The 16560-nt window shown below is 45.3% G+C and overlaps 1 protein-coding gene across 1 annotated transcript in view; it reads right to left on the bottom strand.

Moving 5' to 3' along the window:
- LOC140463122 (uncharacterized) overlaps window positions 1–16560 on the bottom strand; it is a 220793-nt gene that overhangs the window by 166635 nt on the left and 37598 nt on the right. Inside the window, exon 2 of the mRNA XM_072556854.1 lies at window positions 12675–12846. The gene's annotated coding sequence lies outside the window, so the exon portion shown is untranslated. The remainder of the gene's footprint in view (window positions 1–12674; window positions 12847–16560) is intronic.

Below are 16560 nucleotides of genomic sequence, written 5' to 3'. Positions count from 1 at the left end.
ACTGGATCTGTGCTGGGATCTAAACAGCATTTTATAAAAGTTCAGCACAACTTATCTGCTTTTGTACTCATTGCCTCTCCCCACGAAGCCCAAGTTCCCAGGTGTTTTACTAACCACTTTCTCAGTATGTCCTGCCACCTTTAAAGATTAAAGATGTCTGCAGCGTGCTCTGAGCCCTCTGTTCCCTACACACCCTTTAGAATTGTGCTGTTCATTCTATATTGCCTCTGCCTATTACTTCTAGCAATCAACTTACACTTCTCTGAATTATAATTTGTTACTTGTCAGTCCATTCTGAGAGGAGAAAGTGAGAACTGCAGATGCTGGAGTACCAGAGTTGAAAAATGTGGTGCTGGAAAAACACAGCAGCACAGGCTGCAGAAGGGTTTCTGCCCGAAACGTCGATTCTCCTGCTCCTCGGATGCTGCCTGGCCTGCTGTGTTTTTCCAGCACCACATTTTTCAAGTCCATTCTGACAGCCTATCTCTATCCTATTGCAGTCAATATATACCAGCCTCATTGTTTGCCACTCCTCTAAGTTTGGTTTCATTGGCGATTGAAATTTTCCAATATCCAAATGCCTTGCAAATCTATCAAAAAATAAACTGTGATCCTCACTCTGACCCTTTGGGATCACTTTTGTTTTAATTGTAAAGGCTGTATATTTTATATTCCAGTAATTTTTATTTCGGACTGAATTGGGAAAAGAAGTGTTTTGATACCAAGGATTATGGAAGAAATCGTTACACTTTTAAAAAGCAAATTACTGAAACTCATTGTAAATTGCGTACATATTGTTGCTTTGTTCAAGCAGTGAGGGGAAGCTGCTTGTGTACTGGCCACACCATGGGATGTGCACAATGTAAGATTCAGCCAGCTCAATGTTGCCGATTACCAATTGTGGATGACAAAGGTCATTTGCCTGACAACAACTATTTGATAGGCTCCTGGGTAGCAAGAACCGCTTGTGGATATGAACAATACTGTCAGAAGCCTTTGGACTGCCACAAAGGAAAAAGGTTTGTCCTCCTCCAGTAAGATACCTAAAGCTTGTTTCTTTACCCTCACCAGTTGGTGATTAAGCTGACCACTAACCAGTAACTGAGAGACTTTGGAATTAATGTATCAATCACTTGTGAAAAGAAATTGAGGAACAAAAAATCCTGCCAAGCAGAAGAGTCAACTCAGTGAACCATGTTAACTAAGGCCACTGAATTACTTCCCCAGTCTTGTTTTCTGTATATCCATAACAACAATCTTTTCTATCTATTTGATGCTACCTGTATGTGTGTGAAGGGTTGTTTTTTAAGAAGAGGGCAAGAGTTTTAAGTAGAAGAACTATATGTTGGCATTTCAAGATTATTTACCTGTGGCTACAATCTATTTGCAGCTCTTGTTAAAAATGGTATAGTGATTGTAATGAGGTTAGCCAGATGGACTTCATAGAATATAAGTTCCCTGGTCGTTCCCTGCGCCAATCAGGGAGTCCTGACTGACAGACATAAACTGGAGTGTTGGGAGTGGAGTGCATTATTTCTCCCTCCAACTCTATTTTGATTTAATCCCTACCCTCCCCTTCACTGTTTGATCACACAGCATTGCCCTTTTTTGTGAAGGGCAGTGCCTGTCACTGGCCACTCAGGTGTTTCCTATCTTCCTGGTGGTGGAAATTGAATAAAGATTCGTACACCTTGTGTCTCACACTGTGCCTCACACCTGCACACACACAACATGGGGGCTGGGGAAAAATAAGCACTCCTGCAGTTAAACAGGAGTGTGGGGGTAAAGAGGAAAAAAAAACAGGATTTTGATTTAATCCCTGCAAAAAAAACCCTGGAGCGCCAGAGACTCTGTTCACTCTGAAAGCTTGCTCTGGAAGCTGGGCCAATGTCAAGTACAGTGCACGTGTAAATAAAGGGTGATGGGATACCAGCCAATGTGGAGTTATTTCAGTGGACTATGGAGAACATTTTACAAGATCCATCCCAGAATGCCATTTATCTGGATGAGGTGGTGATAGCAGAAAAGACCAATAAAGAACGTAGAACAGGAACGAGCCCATTGACCCATGATGTTGTGCTGAACACAACACCAAATAAGACTAATCCCTGCTGCCTGGCCTTGGCCCACATCGCTCCATTTCTTGCATATTCATATGTTTATCTAAAAGTCTAATAGCCACATTGTTGGGGCATTACTCAGAGTGCCAGCAAGGACAAAATTACAGCCAGTAGCTGCCCCAAATTTGTGGGAATGGCCATGTAAACCCTCGACTCCATTACACATCAACTATGTCAGCCTTTTCATGTGATTAATGTTCTTAGTCATTGTGAATGTTCTCTCAGTGGTTGGATGTGCATTGAATTCATTCGTCAAAAGCTGTGAGCATCTTTTGCAATACATAAGCTGCTCCTGGAAGTATTGGTCACAGACAAAGGTGAATCATTTACCAGCAGGGAATTTGAGTATTTCCTAAAGTCAATTGGCATTCAGCATGAAAGGACAGTTCCATGCATCCACTGTCCAATGGCCTGGCAGAAAGTGCAGTCCAAACTGTAAAGAAATAGCTGACATATGCAGTTGATATGAAAGTTTTCCAGTTGCTGTTTGATTATAGGACCATGCCTCACGCAACCACAGGGATAGCTCCAGCAGAGTTGCTAATTGAGAGAAAACCCCACACCAAATTAAATCTGATCCTTCCATACCTTTGAGGAGTGGGTGGGGAGCATGAAACGGCATCAGGAATGTCAATTCTGGACACAAGACTCCGCTAGGTGTGACAGACAATTAACGCCAGGGGACAAAGTCTGGTTGTCGAAACCACGGAAATGGCCTTGCATAGGTAAGAAGTAGGTCCCATGACATACAAAGTTTGGGTAGGGGAGTTGATCCTGAACAAGCACATGGACCACATGAAAACTGCAAACTCACAGATGGGGCAGGAACAAAACCTATTTGGCCCCTCAGAACAGCTGAAAACCTCTGTCTGGTGGTATCGAAGAAATCTCAAACTCTGAGATGGACATGGTAGATGTTGTAGCCTTGAAATCTTTACTGCCTGAAGAAGAGGATGAATTTCTTCCAACACGTTCTGGCTGCAGTCTGGTACATGCTGTGTGTATCTGAGGCTGAGTTGAGGAATTGGACCTGGTGCAAAGATGCTCCTGGAGAGGCTACAAGAAAAAGAACAGACCTACGTGCCCAGACTTTGGGGGAGGGGATTTAACAGCAAGATCAGCCAGGTGAACCTCATAGAATATGAGTTCACTGACTGGGGCTGTTAACGTGGTCCAAGTCACTGAGAGCTGGCTCTGAGGAAGCCGGACCAATGTCAAATACTCTGCACATGTAAATAAAGGGTGATTTGGTGACAGGATGCTGGCCTCTGTGGAGTCACTTCACACAGAAACCTGGTTCATGTTTTCTATTAATCTGGGCATAATCACCAGGTGAATATTGAGGACTTTGCATATGTTGATACAATTTTTAAATTTTTGATGACTCCAGGAGTTTTGGGGCTTGATTTCCAGCTCGCTATGCCAGTGAGTCGTGCTGCTATCTTTCAACTAATTAAAAAAGAAGTAGGTAGAAAATCTGTGCAGAATGACTCTCCCCTTAATGCAGTATGAGTAATTTTCAGAGCTTGAATCTGAGTTGTCAGGGCTGCATAATGTGTTGCTATCTGACTCATATCAAAGAGGCTACAGTCACAGAGCCCCAGCAACTGAATAAATACCCTCTTTATCACATACTCTAAATAATTGCCCTCTCAATCTCCCCTCAAAATTAATATCCTCTTGTTCACCTGCTCTAAATAAATGCCTCTTGGAATGCCTCCTTGGAACAAATAGGTAGAAGGTAAAAACCGTCATTTCCCAGACCATAGAGAACCTCATCACCTCAAGAGATCTCCAACCCACAGCTTCCAACCTCATAGTCCGGGAACCCCGCACTGCCTGGTTCTATCTCCTTCCCAAGATCCACAAGCCTGACCACCCTGGCCGACCCATTGTCTCAGCATGCTCCTGCCCCACTGAACTGATCTCTACCTATCTCGATACTGTCCTATCCCCCCTAGTCCAGGAACTCCCCACATACGTTCGAGACACCACCCATGACCTCCACCTCCTCCAAGACTTCCGTTTCCCCGGCCCCCAACGCCTTATCTTCACCATGGATATACAATCCCTCTACACCTCCATCCGCCATGACCAGGGCCTCCAAGCCCTCCATTTCTTCCTCTCCCGACGTCCCCAACAGTACCCTTCTACCGACACTCTAATTCGTTTGGCCGAACTGGTCCTCAACCTTAACAATTTCTCCTTCGAATCCTTCCACTTCCTCCAGACCCGTATGGGCCCCAGCTATGCCTGTCTCTTTGTTGGCTACATAGAACAGTCCATCTTCCGTAATTACACCGGCACCACTCCCCACCTCTTCCTCCGCTACATTGATGACTGCATTGGCGCCACCTCATGCTCCCGCGAGGAGGTTGAGCAATTCATCAACTTCACCAACACATTCCACCATGACCTTAAATTTACCTGGACCATCTCTGACACCTCGCTCCCCTTCCTGGACCTCTCCATCTCCATTAAGGATGACCAACTTGACACTGACATTTTTTACAAACCCACCGACTCCCACAGCTACCTGGGTTACACCTCTTCCCACCCTACCTCCTGCAAACATGGAATCCCATATTCCCAATTCCCCCGCCTCCACCATATCTGCTCCCAGGAGGACCAGTTCCACCGCAGGACACATTAGATGGCCTCCTTCTTTAGAGACCACAATTTCCCTTCCCATGTGGTTAAAGATGCCCTCCAACGCATCTTGTCCACATCCCGCACCTCCGCCCTCACCCCCTGGTGCTCACCTTCCACCCTACCAACCTTTGCATAAACCAAATCATCCGCCGACATTTCCGCCACCTCCAAACAGACCCCACTTCTTTCCACCTTCCGCAAAGACCGTTCCCTCTGTGACTACCTGGTCAGGTCCCCCTACAACCCACCCTCCCATTCTGGCACATTCCCCTGCCACTGCAGGAACTGCAAAACCTGCACCCACACCTACTCCCTCACCTCCAACCAAGGCCCTAAAGGAGCCTTCCACATCCATCAAATTTTTACCTGCACATCCACCAATATCATTTATTGTATCTGTTGCTCCCGATGTGGTCTCCTCTACATTGGGGAGACTGGACGCCTGCTAGCAGAGCACTTGAGGGAACATCTCTGGGACATCTGCACCAATCAACCAAACCGTCCTGTGGCCCAACATTTCAACTCCCCCTCCCACTCTGCCGAGGACATGGAGGTTTTAGGCCTCCTTCACCACTGCTCCCTCACCACCTGTCACCTGGAGGAAGAACACCTCATCTTCCACCTTGGAACACTTCAACCCCAGGGCATCAATGTGGACTTCACCTTTCCTCATTTCCCCTTGCCCCACCTTACCCTAGTTCCAATCTTCCAGCTCAGCACTGTCCCCATGACCTGTCCTACCTGCCTATCTTCCTTTCCACCTATCCACTCCACCCTCCTCTCTGACCTATCACCTTCATCCCCACCCACATCCACCCATTGTACTCTTTGCTACCTTCCCCCACCCTCCTCCCTGACCTATCACCTTCATCCCCACCCCCACTCACCTATTGTACTCTATGCTACTCTCTCCCCACCCCCACCCTCCTCTCATTTATCTCTCCACCCTTCAGGAACTCTGCCTGTGCTTCTGATGAAGGGTTTTTGCCCAAAACGTCGATTTTCCTGCTCCTTGGATGCTGCCTGAACTGCTGTGCTTTTCCAGCAACACTAATCCAGAATCCTTGGAACAAATACCCTGCCCTTTGTTTTGACACTGATTAAATACCCGAGCTTTCACTCCTTTGAATGAGTACCCTCTCTATCACTGTTTTGAATAAATAAGTACCCTCTTTAGCCTCCTCTCAAAAAATACCTTCTCCATGACCCCTTTGAAAAAAATACTATCTTCATCACCACTTCTGAATAAATGCTCTCACCACCTCTCCCTCTGACTAAATACCCTTTCCACTTACCCTCTCCATCATCCACTCCAAATATCCGCTTCATCAACTCCACTGAATAATTAGAGTCATAGAGATGTACAGCACAGGAACAGACCCTTCAGTTCAACCCGTCCATGCCGACCAGATATCCCAACCTAATCTAGTCCCACCTGCCAGCACCCGGCCCATATCCCTCCAAACCCTTCCTATTCATATCCCCATCCAAATGCCTTTTAAATGTTGTAATTGTACCAGCCTCCCCCACTTCCTCTGGCAGGCCCTTTCACACACGCACAACTCTCTGTGTGAAACATTGCCCCTTAGGTCTCTTTTATATCTTTCCCCTCTCACCTAAACCTATGTCCTCTATTTCTGGACTCCCCCACCCCAGGGAAAAGACCTTGTCTACTTACACTATCCATGCTCCTCATGATTTTATAAACCTCTATAAGGTCACCCCTCAGCTTCCGATGCTCCAGGGAAAACAGCCAAAGCCTGTTCAGCCTCTCCCTGTAGCTCAAATCCTCCAACCCTGGCAACCTCCTTGTACATCTTTTCTGATCCCTTTCAAGTTTTACAACATCCTTCCGATAGGAAGGAGACGAGAATTGCACACAATATTCCAAAAGTTATCGTCTTCATCATTGTCTCTGTATAAATGCCTGCTCCTTCTCTCCTTCTGTACATAACAGTGCTAACAAGCAGCACCTACTCAACAATAATCTGCTCTGTGACACTCAGTTCAGGTCCTGCCAGTACCACTCAGTTCCTGACCTCATAAAAGCCTTGACTCAAAGATGGATGAAACAGCTGAATTCCAGAGGTGAGGTGACAGTGATTGTCTTTGACATCAGGGCCACGTTTCATCAAGTGCAGTATCAAGGAACCCTAGCAAAACTGGAGTCAATAAGAATCAGGGGAAATCTCTTTGCAGGTTGGAGTCATTCCTAACACAAAGGAAGATGATTGTGATTGTTGTAAGTTGGTCATCTCTGGTCTAGGACAGTTCTGCAGGAGTTCCTCGGGGTAGTGTCTTAGGCCCAAGCATCAACCAAAGCTACTCATCAGCAACCTCCCCTCCATAAGGTCAGAAGTGGGGATGTTCGCTGATGTTCAGCACCATTCACAAATCTTCAGATACTGAAACAGTCCATGTCAAAATGCATCAAGACCTGAACAACATCCAGGCTTGACTCAATAAATGGCAAGCAACATTCACACCACACAAGTGTCTCCAATGACCATCTCCAACAAGAGACAATCTAACTATCTTCCTTTAACATTGAGTGACATTACCATTACTGAATTTCCCACAATCAACATCCTGGGAATTTCATTGACTTGAAACTGAACTGGACTAGCAATATGAATCCAGTAGATACAAGAGCAGAGCAGGAATTAAGAATTCTGCAGCAAATAACTTCCTTCCTGACTCCCCAAGAGCAGACCACCATCCACAAGACACAAGTTAGGAGTGTGATGAAATAATCACCACATGGCTGGGTTTGTGTAGCTGCAATAGCGCTCAAGAAGCTTAACCCCAAAGAGTGGCAGAAATGCGAAACATGTTACCTGAGAGGGTGACGGTGGCAGGTAACCTTGCAACATTTAAGAAGCATCAGGACAAGCCCACTTAAATTGCTAAGGCATAGTCGGCTATGAGATTAGCACAAAATCAGAATGGGTCATTGGACTCAAAATGCTAAATTTGCTTTCTCTCCTCAGATACTGCCTGATTTGCTGCATTTTCCCAGCAATTTCTGATTTCCAGCATCTGCAAGTTCTTTGGTTTTTAGTGTAGTTTGGTATTTGCTGGTTAGTTAGACATGGGGCCAAAGGGCATGTTTCTATACTGTATGACTCTATGATGTATTACCATCCAGGTCAAAGGAGCCCCCTTGATTGACAGCCCATCCATCATCTTCAACATTTGCTACAGTAACTCGTCAAGGTTCCTCTGACAGTATCTTGTAAACCTCCACTTTTTACCACCTAGAAGACAGCAGCAGCAGATACTGAGGGACATCATAACTTGGAAATATACCTTTTCATATTGCTGGGTCAAAGTCCTGGAATTCCCTCCCTAATGGCACTGTAGGTCTACCCACACCTCATGGACTGCAGCAGTTTGAGAAGGCAGCTTACCACCACCTTCTAGAGGGCACCTAGGAATGGGCAATAAATGGGCCTATTTGGGATGGACTCTGATAATGAAATCCACATTCCTTGATTGAACAAAAAGAATTATAATGGGGTTAATTGCTGTTGCATGTCATGTGGCTCACTGGACCTTTCTGGCACTGTAGTTATAGAATCATAGAATTTTACAATGCAAAAGGAGGGCATTTGATCCATCATTTCTGGGCCAGCTCCTCAAAGAGCTCCCCAGTTAGTCCCATTCACCTGCTCTATCTCCACAGCCCTCGAAATAATCACTTTCAGCTCTCTTTTGAAACCACATCTGGAAACCATTTCCATCACTCTCCCAGGCAATGCATTTCAACTCTCTGAGTAAAGAACTTTCTCCTCATCTCTTTCCTCACTCTCTTGCTGCCAATCTTGAAGTTGTGACCCCTAGTTTCTGACTTACCAACTAGTGGGAACAAGTATTCCTCTTTACCCTCGAGGAGAAAGTGAGGACTGCAGATGCTGGAGATCAGAGCTGAAAATGTGTTGCTGGAAAAGCACAGCAGGTCAGGCAGCGTCCAAGGAGCAGAAGAATCAATGTTTCGGGCATGAGCCCTTCTTCAGGAATGAGGGCTCATGCCCGAAATGTCGATTCTCCTGCTCCTCGGATGCTGCCTGACCTGCTGTGCTTTTCCAGCAACACATTTTCAGCTTCCTCTTTACCCCGTTAAAATTCTACATAATTTTGAACACTTCAATAAAACAAACACCTCTTAATCTTCTCTGTTCCAAGGAGGATAAGGCCAATTTCTCTAATCTTTACTGTATCTAAAAACTTTCATCCCTGTTATCATTCTAGAAAATCTTTGAATTCTCTCCAGGGCTTTAACACCTTTCCTTAAACAAGTTGCCCAGAACTGAACACAAATACTCCAAACGTCATCACTGTCTCTGCATAAATGCCCATGACTTACTTCTTCTGTACCCGACAGTGCTAGCAAACACAATGTCTCTGCATTGTCTCTGACCAATGACCTGTCGAGGTTCAGAATCTAGCTTTTATACTCTCTGCCTCTATTTATAAACCCAAAGATCCTATAAGCCTTCTTAATAACTGCTTCAACTTGCATGACCACTTCCAGAGAATCATGCATGTGAAATTGACGTTCGTTTGGTCCTGTACTCCCCTCAAAGTTGGACCCTTGAGCCTGTACGTTTTGACTGTGTCTTTTCTATCCTCGTACATTACCTGATATTTCTCTGCATTGAGATTAATCTGCCAGATACCTGCCTATTTAGTCTATTTAAAGTTGCTCAGCATCATTTTCATAATTCACTATTCTCCCTAGTTTAGTATCATCTGCAAATTTAGAGATTTTGCCCTCAACACCCATCTTCAAATCTTTTATACAAATCAGAAAAAGGAAGGATCCAAACACCAGTCCCTGAGGGACATCTCATAGAATCCCTACATAGTAGAAGCAGACCATTCAGCTCATTGAATCGACATCAACCCACCAAACAGCATCACACGCAGACCCATCCCTACCCTATCCCTGTAACCCTGCATTTCCCATGACTAATCCACACATCCCTGGACACTATGGGCAATTTAGCATGGCCAATCCACCCTAAGCTGCACATCTTTGGACTGAGGGAGGAAACAAGAGCACCCAAAGAAAACCCACACAGACACAGGGGCAATGTGCAAACTCCACACAGACAGTCGCCCAAGGGTGGAATCAAACCGGGTGCTCCGGTTTCCTCCCACAGTCCAAAGATATGCAGGTTAGGTGAATTGGCCTTGTTAAATTGACCGTAGTGTTAGGTAAAGGGGTAAATGTAGGGGAATGGGTGGGTTGCGCTTCGGCAGGTCGGTGTGGACTTGTTGGGCCGAAGGGCCTGTTTCCACACTGTAAGTAATCTAATCTAATCTAACAAACCCGAATCCCTGGTGCTGTGAAGCAGCAGTGCTAACCACTGAGCCACCATGCTGCCCCTCTTTCAACTTGTCTCCAATGTGAGAAATGCCTATCTATACCTCCTCCCTGTTCTGCATCTTTTAGACAGCTTTGAATCCATGCTGCCGAGGATTCTTCAATCCTAAACATTTCTGATTTGCTAACTAACCTGCTATATGGCACCATATCAAAAGCATTCTGAAAGTCCAAATGTACAACATGCCACAGTGGTTAGCACTGCTGTCTCACAGCACCAGAGACCCAGCTTCAATTTCATGTCTGTGTGGGTTTTTGCTGAGTGTTCTGGTTTGCTCCCATAGTCCAAAGATGTGCCGGTGAGATGGATTGGCCATGTTAAATTACCCAGTATACTCCAGGGTTGTGCAGGCTAGGTGGACATGCCATGGTGAATGTAGGGATAGGGTTGGTATAGACTCGATGGACTGAATGGCCTCTTTTCACATTGTAGCAATTCTATGAACATCCACTGCCTGTGTCATCAAAGGATTTCATCAAAGAAATCAGTTAAATTTGTCAGACACGACCTGCACATGACAAAGCAGTATTATTATATTTTCCTTAAAGTGATATTTATCTTATCCTGTATTTTGGCCTCATCAGTTTTCCCACTATTGATGTTTAGCTGACAGGTCGGTAGTTTCGGGGTTATGCTTTGCCTCTTTCTCAAAAAACAATGTCACATTTGCAATTCTCCAGTCCCACGGGACTAATCCTGTATTCAGAGATACCTGCAACATTTCTGTCGATGGCTCCACAATTTGCTCTCTCAGCAATCTAGGATGCATCCTGTCTGAACCTGGAGACCTCTCTATCTGGAGTGCTACCAACCTTTTTGCACCTTTTCTTAATCTATCACTATACTGCTCAGATGCTCAACACCCACATTTTCAACTAGTTCTTAAAGTGTTAAAAGGTTGTCTGCTATAGTTTTTGCCTGGTTTTATAGATTGTCACTCACTTGATGGGTCTATAATGGTGGCAGTGAATAGTAGAGTTCTCGGGGTTGCTGCAATAATGGGGCCTAATGTGAGTCTTCATGATCATGAAGGCAATGGCCTAGTGGTATTATTGCTGGACTGTTAATCCAGAGGCCCAAGTAATGTCCTGGGAACCCAGGTTTGAATCCTGCCATGGCAGATGGTGAAATTTGAATCCAATAAGCCTGGAATTAAGAGTCTAACGATGACCATGAAACATTATTGATTGTTGGAAAAACTCAATCGGTTCACTAATGTCTTTTAGGGGAGGAAACCGTCACCCTTACCTGCTCTGGCCTACATGTGACTCCAGACCCACAGCAATGTGGCCGACTCTGGCACATTATGGATGGGCAATAAATGTTGATCAGGCCAGTGACGTCCTCATCCTATGAATGAACTAAAAAAAAAGTTGAAAATCATACAACACCAAGTTATAGTCCAAGAGGTTTTTTTGGAAGCACACTAGCATTGCTCTGAAAGCTTCTAGTTCAAAATAAACCTGTTGAACTATAACCTGATGCTGTGTGATTTTCAACTTTGTCCACCCCAGTTCAACAGCAGCAGCTCCACATCACTAATGTAATGGCATTCACCACAGTATTTTTCACCTGGTTCAGAGGTGCTATACTTGATGTCGTTGACATGGAGTTATTTCTAATTGGGTTCATTGGTATGTTTAACTGGGGCATGCTGGTGGGTACATACTAGAATTTATCGGGCTATGTAGAATCAGACCATTCAATGCAACTGTGTCCAGTTCTGTTCACTGGAATTGTGTATGACTGGAGTTATGTTCTTTGGATTTCTAGGGTCCCTAGGGTTGTGTATATTCCCATTCACTGGGGCTGTGTGTACATCTATTCACTTATGTTCACATGGGCTGTGCAAAATTTAATCACTGGATCTGTGAAGTCCCATTCATTGGAGTTGTTCACTTCAGTTGTACATACTGGGACTCACTGGGTTGTGTATACAGTAATGATGATCATATGTTTTTATATAATGGGGATCACTGGGATTTGCATAATGGGGATAACTGGTTTATTATGGGAATCACTAAATTTTATATAATGGGGAACTCTGGATTTTGTGCGATGGAGTGATTGGATTATTATTATGGGATCACTGGGTTTGGTATTCAAGGGGGTCACTGGATTGTTTATATGAAGGTAACTCCCTTTGTTAGGAAATTAGATCACATCCCAGTTTACTCTCCCCTGAGTTTGCAGCAGTTTTCACAGGAATATGTTCTACTACCATGGTAGATATGAACTCCAATATACTACAGGCCTCAACTCAGAAATCACCCTGTCAGCCCTAATAGAGGATGGAACCCTGTTCCAGCAGATTGAAGTGAAGTGATCTGAAACGTATTCATTGTCTATCAGCATTGTATTTTTCACTTTCAGACTAATCACAATAAACTGCCATAAATCCACTCTTCCCATGTCACACAAGCTCTCACCTATTCCTTCTTAGGGTCATTTAGGATTATTGTGGGTTGTGTAATAGGCTTTTGCCAAGATTTTCAATTTCGTAATGACCTACCTTATACTGAAAGATTGTGCTGCAGTCCAAGTTCATGTCCCTCGTACAGAAAAAGTCAGTGAGGAAGTAGTTTAGCTGCACCCAGTTACATGGAAACATAGTTCTGTTTGTCACCTGGCAGAACAGTGACACCAGCTACAGCAGATCAACAAAGCTTCATCCTGGACCCTCGCTGAAACACAAACACTGTTATCAGTGAAACATGAAAAATTGCTGCTGGGGAGATCTCCAAAGGACTTTTTGTAAATCCTCGCAGTAAAATATCATTTCTAAAAAGTGGTTACTGCGTATCACTGTAAAATGATAATGTGTAGGCGGTGAACAGAAGTGACATGAGATATGAAGGAAGTGAGCTAACCTCAGTCTCATTAAATGGGAAATTGCTGCAGAAACTGCAGGTTGCATTGCAAAGCAGGATTCTCAACTCGAATGCTATATTTCATGATTGTGAATATTTGACACAAACCATTTGAACTCCTCCCTCGTACCATTTAAAGTTTAAAGTTAACAAGTTTCAGTTCATCAAGAGCAAGGCATGGTCTATGTTGGAGGGATAGAATTGCCCTAATTTTCACACCTGGTCATCTTTTTGTAAAATTCAATCAAGTTGGTCAGACATGCCTTTTCCTTAACAAAACAGTGCTAACTATCCTTGAGTAAAACTTGCCTCTTCAAATGCCAATTAACTCTGTCCCTCGGAATTACTTCCTATAGCTTCACTACCAAAGGTTAAACCAACTGGTGAATAGTTTTCTCCTTTGTCGCTTGCTCCATTTTTGAATAACAATACCACATTGGCTATCCTTCAGTCCTCTTTCATTACTCAATGAATGGCAAGACACTGGGAAACTCAGAGGAACAGAGAGAGCTTAAGGTGCTTCTCCAACTGAAATTTTTCAAAGCAGTGACCAGGTGTGTAGATGAGGGCAATGTCATTGATGGAGTCGACTTGTCTTCAGCAAGGCTTTTAATAAGATCCTGTATGGGATGCTGATAGCAAAGGTAAGAGCCCATGGGATCCAAGGAAATTTGGCAAATTGGATCCACAATTGGAAGCAGAAGGTGGTGGTTGACAGGTGGTTTTCTGACTGGAAGTCTGTGTTCATTGGGGTCTCACAGTGGTCAGTGTTGGGGCCTTTGCTGTTTGCAGTTTATATAAGTGATTGATGCTTAAGTATAGACAGTTGATCAGTAAGTTTGCAAATTACACAAACATTGGTGAGATGGTAAATAGCCAGAGGATGGCCTTAGACTTCATAAGGATAAACAAGGGCTGGTCAGATGGGTGGATCAGTGGAAAATGGAATTCAATTTGGATAAATGTGACGTGATGCACCTGGACAGCACAAACAAGCCAAGAGTATACATAAATAGTAGGACCCTGAGGGATCAAAGGTGCAAACCAGTCCCTTTATGGGCGGCACGGTGGCACAGTGGTTAGCACTGCTGCCTCACAGCGCCAGAGACCTGGGTTCAATTCCCGCCTCAGGCGACTCTCTGTGTGGAGTTTGCACATTCTCCCCATGTCTGTGTGGGTTTCCTCCGGGTGCTCCGGTTTCCTCCCACAGTCCAAAGATGTGCAGGTCAGGTAAATTGGCCATTCTAAATTGCCCGTAGTGTTAGGTAAATAGGGGTATGGGTGGGTTGCGCTTCGGAGGGTCAGTGTGGACTTGTTGGGCCGAAGGGCCTGTTTCCACACTGTAAGTAATCTAATCTAATATGGTCTTTACATACCAGGACTCGTGGATAAAGTAGTTAAGAAAGCATGTGGTCCAATTGCCTTTATCAGATGAAGCATAGGGAGATGATGCTGAAATTGTACAAAATGTTAGTTAGGCCACAATGAGAGTATTGTGTTCAGATCTGGAATCTACATTAGTGAAGGGATGTTATAGCACTGGAGTAGGTGCCAGTTACCAGGATGTTACCTGGGCTAGAGATTTTTCACTTATGAAGAAAGGTTGGATAGACTAACATTGTTTCCCATGGAGCAGAGGAGATTGAGAGAAGACATGATTACGATGTATAAAGTTATGAAGGTCATAGATGCGGTAGACAGAAAGGGACTTTTCCCCTTGATGGAGGGATCAAGGGTGGCATACATTCAGGGTAAGGATCAGAAGGTTTAGAGGAAACGTGAGGGCAGTGGGAATACGGAACTCATTGCCTATAAGGGTCGTAAAGGCAAAAACCCTCATAACATTTAAGAATTATTTAAATGGGCATTTGCAATGTCAAGGCATTAAAAGCCATGGGCTAAGCTGGAAAACGGGATTAGAATAGTTAGGTTATTCTTGTTGAGCAGCGTGAATGTCATAAAGTTCAAGAGTGGTACAGCTTATAAACAGACAATTCGGTCCAACTCATCCATGCTGACCAGATATCCTTAAGTAATCTAGTTCTGTTTGCCAGCATTCTGTTTGCCAGACCTCTCCATTTCTATCTCGGGCAACCGAATCAACACGGACATTTACTATAAACCGACCGACTCCCACAGCTACCTAGACTACACCTCCTCCCACCCTGCCCCCTGTAAAAACGCCATCCCATATTCCCAATTCCTTCATCTCCGCCGCATCTGCTCCCAGGAGGACCAGTTCCAATACGTACAACCCAGATGGCCTCCTTCTTCAAGGACCGCAATTTACCCCCTGTTGTGATCGACGATGCCCTCCACCGCATCTCCTCCACTTCCCGCTCCTCCGCCCTTGAGCCCCGCCCCTCCAACCGCCACCAGGACAGAACCCCACTGGTCCTCACCTACCACCCCACCAACCTCCATGTACAGCGTATCATCCGCTGTCATTTCCGCCACCTCCAAACGGACCCCACCACTAGGGATATATTTCCCGCCCCTTCCCTATCAGCATTCCGAAAAGACCACTCCCTCCGTGACTCCCTCGTCAGGTCCACACCCCCCACCAACTCAACCTCCACTCCCGGCACCTTCCCCTGCAACCGCAAGAAATGCAAAACTAGCACCCACACCTCCCCTCTTACTTCCCTCCAAGGCCCCAAGGGATCCTTCTATATCCACCACAAATTCGCCTGCACCTCCACACACATCATTTATTGCATCCGCTGCACCCAATGTGGCCTCCTCTATATTGGGGAGACAGGCCGTCTACTTGCGGAACGTTTCTGAGAACACCTCTGGGACACCCGGACCAACCAACCCAACCGCCCCGTGGCTGAACACTTTAACCCCCCCTCCCACTCCACCAAGGACATGCAGGTCCTTGGACTCCTCCATTGCCAGACCATAGCAACAAGACGGTTGGAGAAAGAACGCCTCATCTTCCGCCTAGGAACCCTCCAACCACAAGGGATGAACTCAGATTTCTCCAGTTTCCTCATTTCCCCTCCCCCCACCTTGTCTCAGACAAACCCCTCGAACTCAGCACCGCCTTCCTAACCTGCAATCTTCTTCCTGACCTCTCCGCCCCCACCCCTCTCTGGTGTATCACCCTCACCTTGACCTCCTTCCACCGATTCGCATTTCCAACGCCCCTCCCCCAAGTTCCTCCTCCCTACCTTTCATCTTAGCCTGCTGGACACACTTTCCTCATTCCTGAAGAAGGGCTCATGCCCGAAACGTCGATTCTCCTGCTCCTTGGATGCTGCCTGACCTGCTGCGCTTTCCCAGCAACACATTTTCAGCTCTGATCTCCAGCATCTGCAGTCCTCACTTTCTCCTGCCAGCATTGGGCCCATATCTCTCCAGATCTTTCCTGCTCATGTACCCATCTAGATGCCTTTTAAATGTTGTAATTGTACCAGCCTCCACCACCTCCTCTGGCAGCTCATTCCATACACGGACCACCCTCTGTATGAAAAAGTTGCCCCTTAGGTCCCTTTTAAATCGTTCTCCTCTCACCCTAAACCA

This window comes from Chiloscyllium punctatum, chromosome 37 (assembly GCF_047496795.1).
Source record: "Chiloscyllium punctatum isolate Juve2018m chromosome 37, sChiPun1.3, whole genome shotgun sequence".
NCBI classification, from domain to species: Eukaryota; Metazoa; Chordata; class Chondrichthyes; order Orectolobiformes; family Hemiscylliidae; genus Chiloscyllium; species Chiloscyllium punctatum.
The sequence above is the reverse complement of the archived record's forward strand: the minus strand, read 5'-3'. Positions and strand labels throughout refer to the sequence as shown.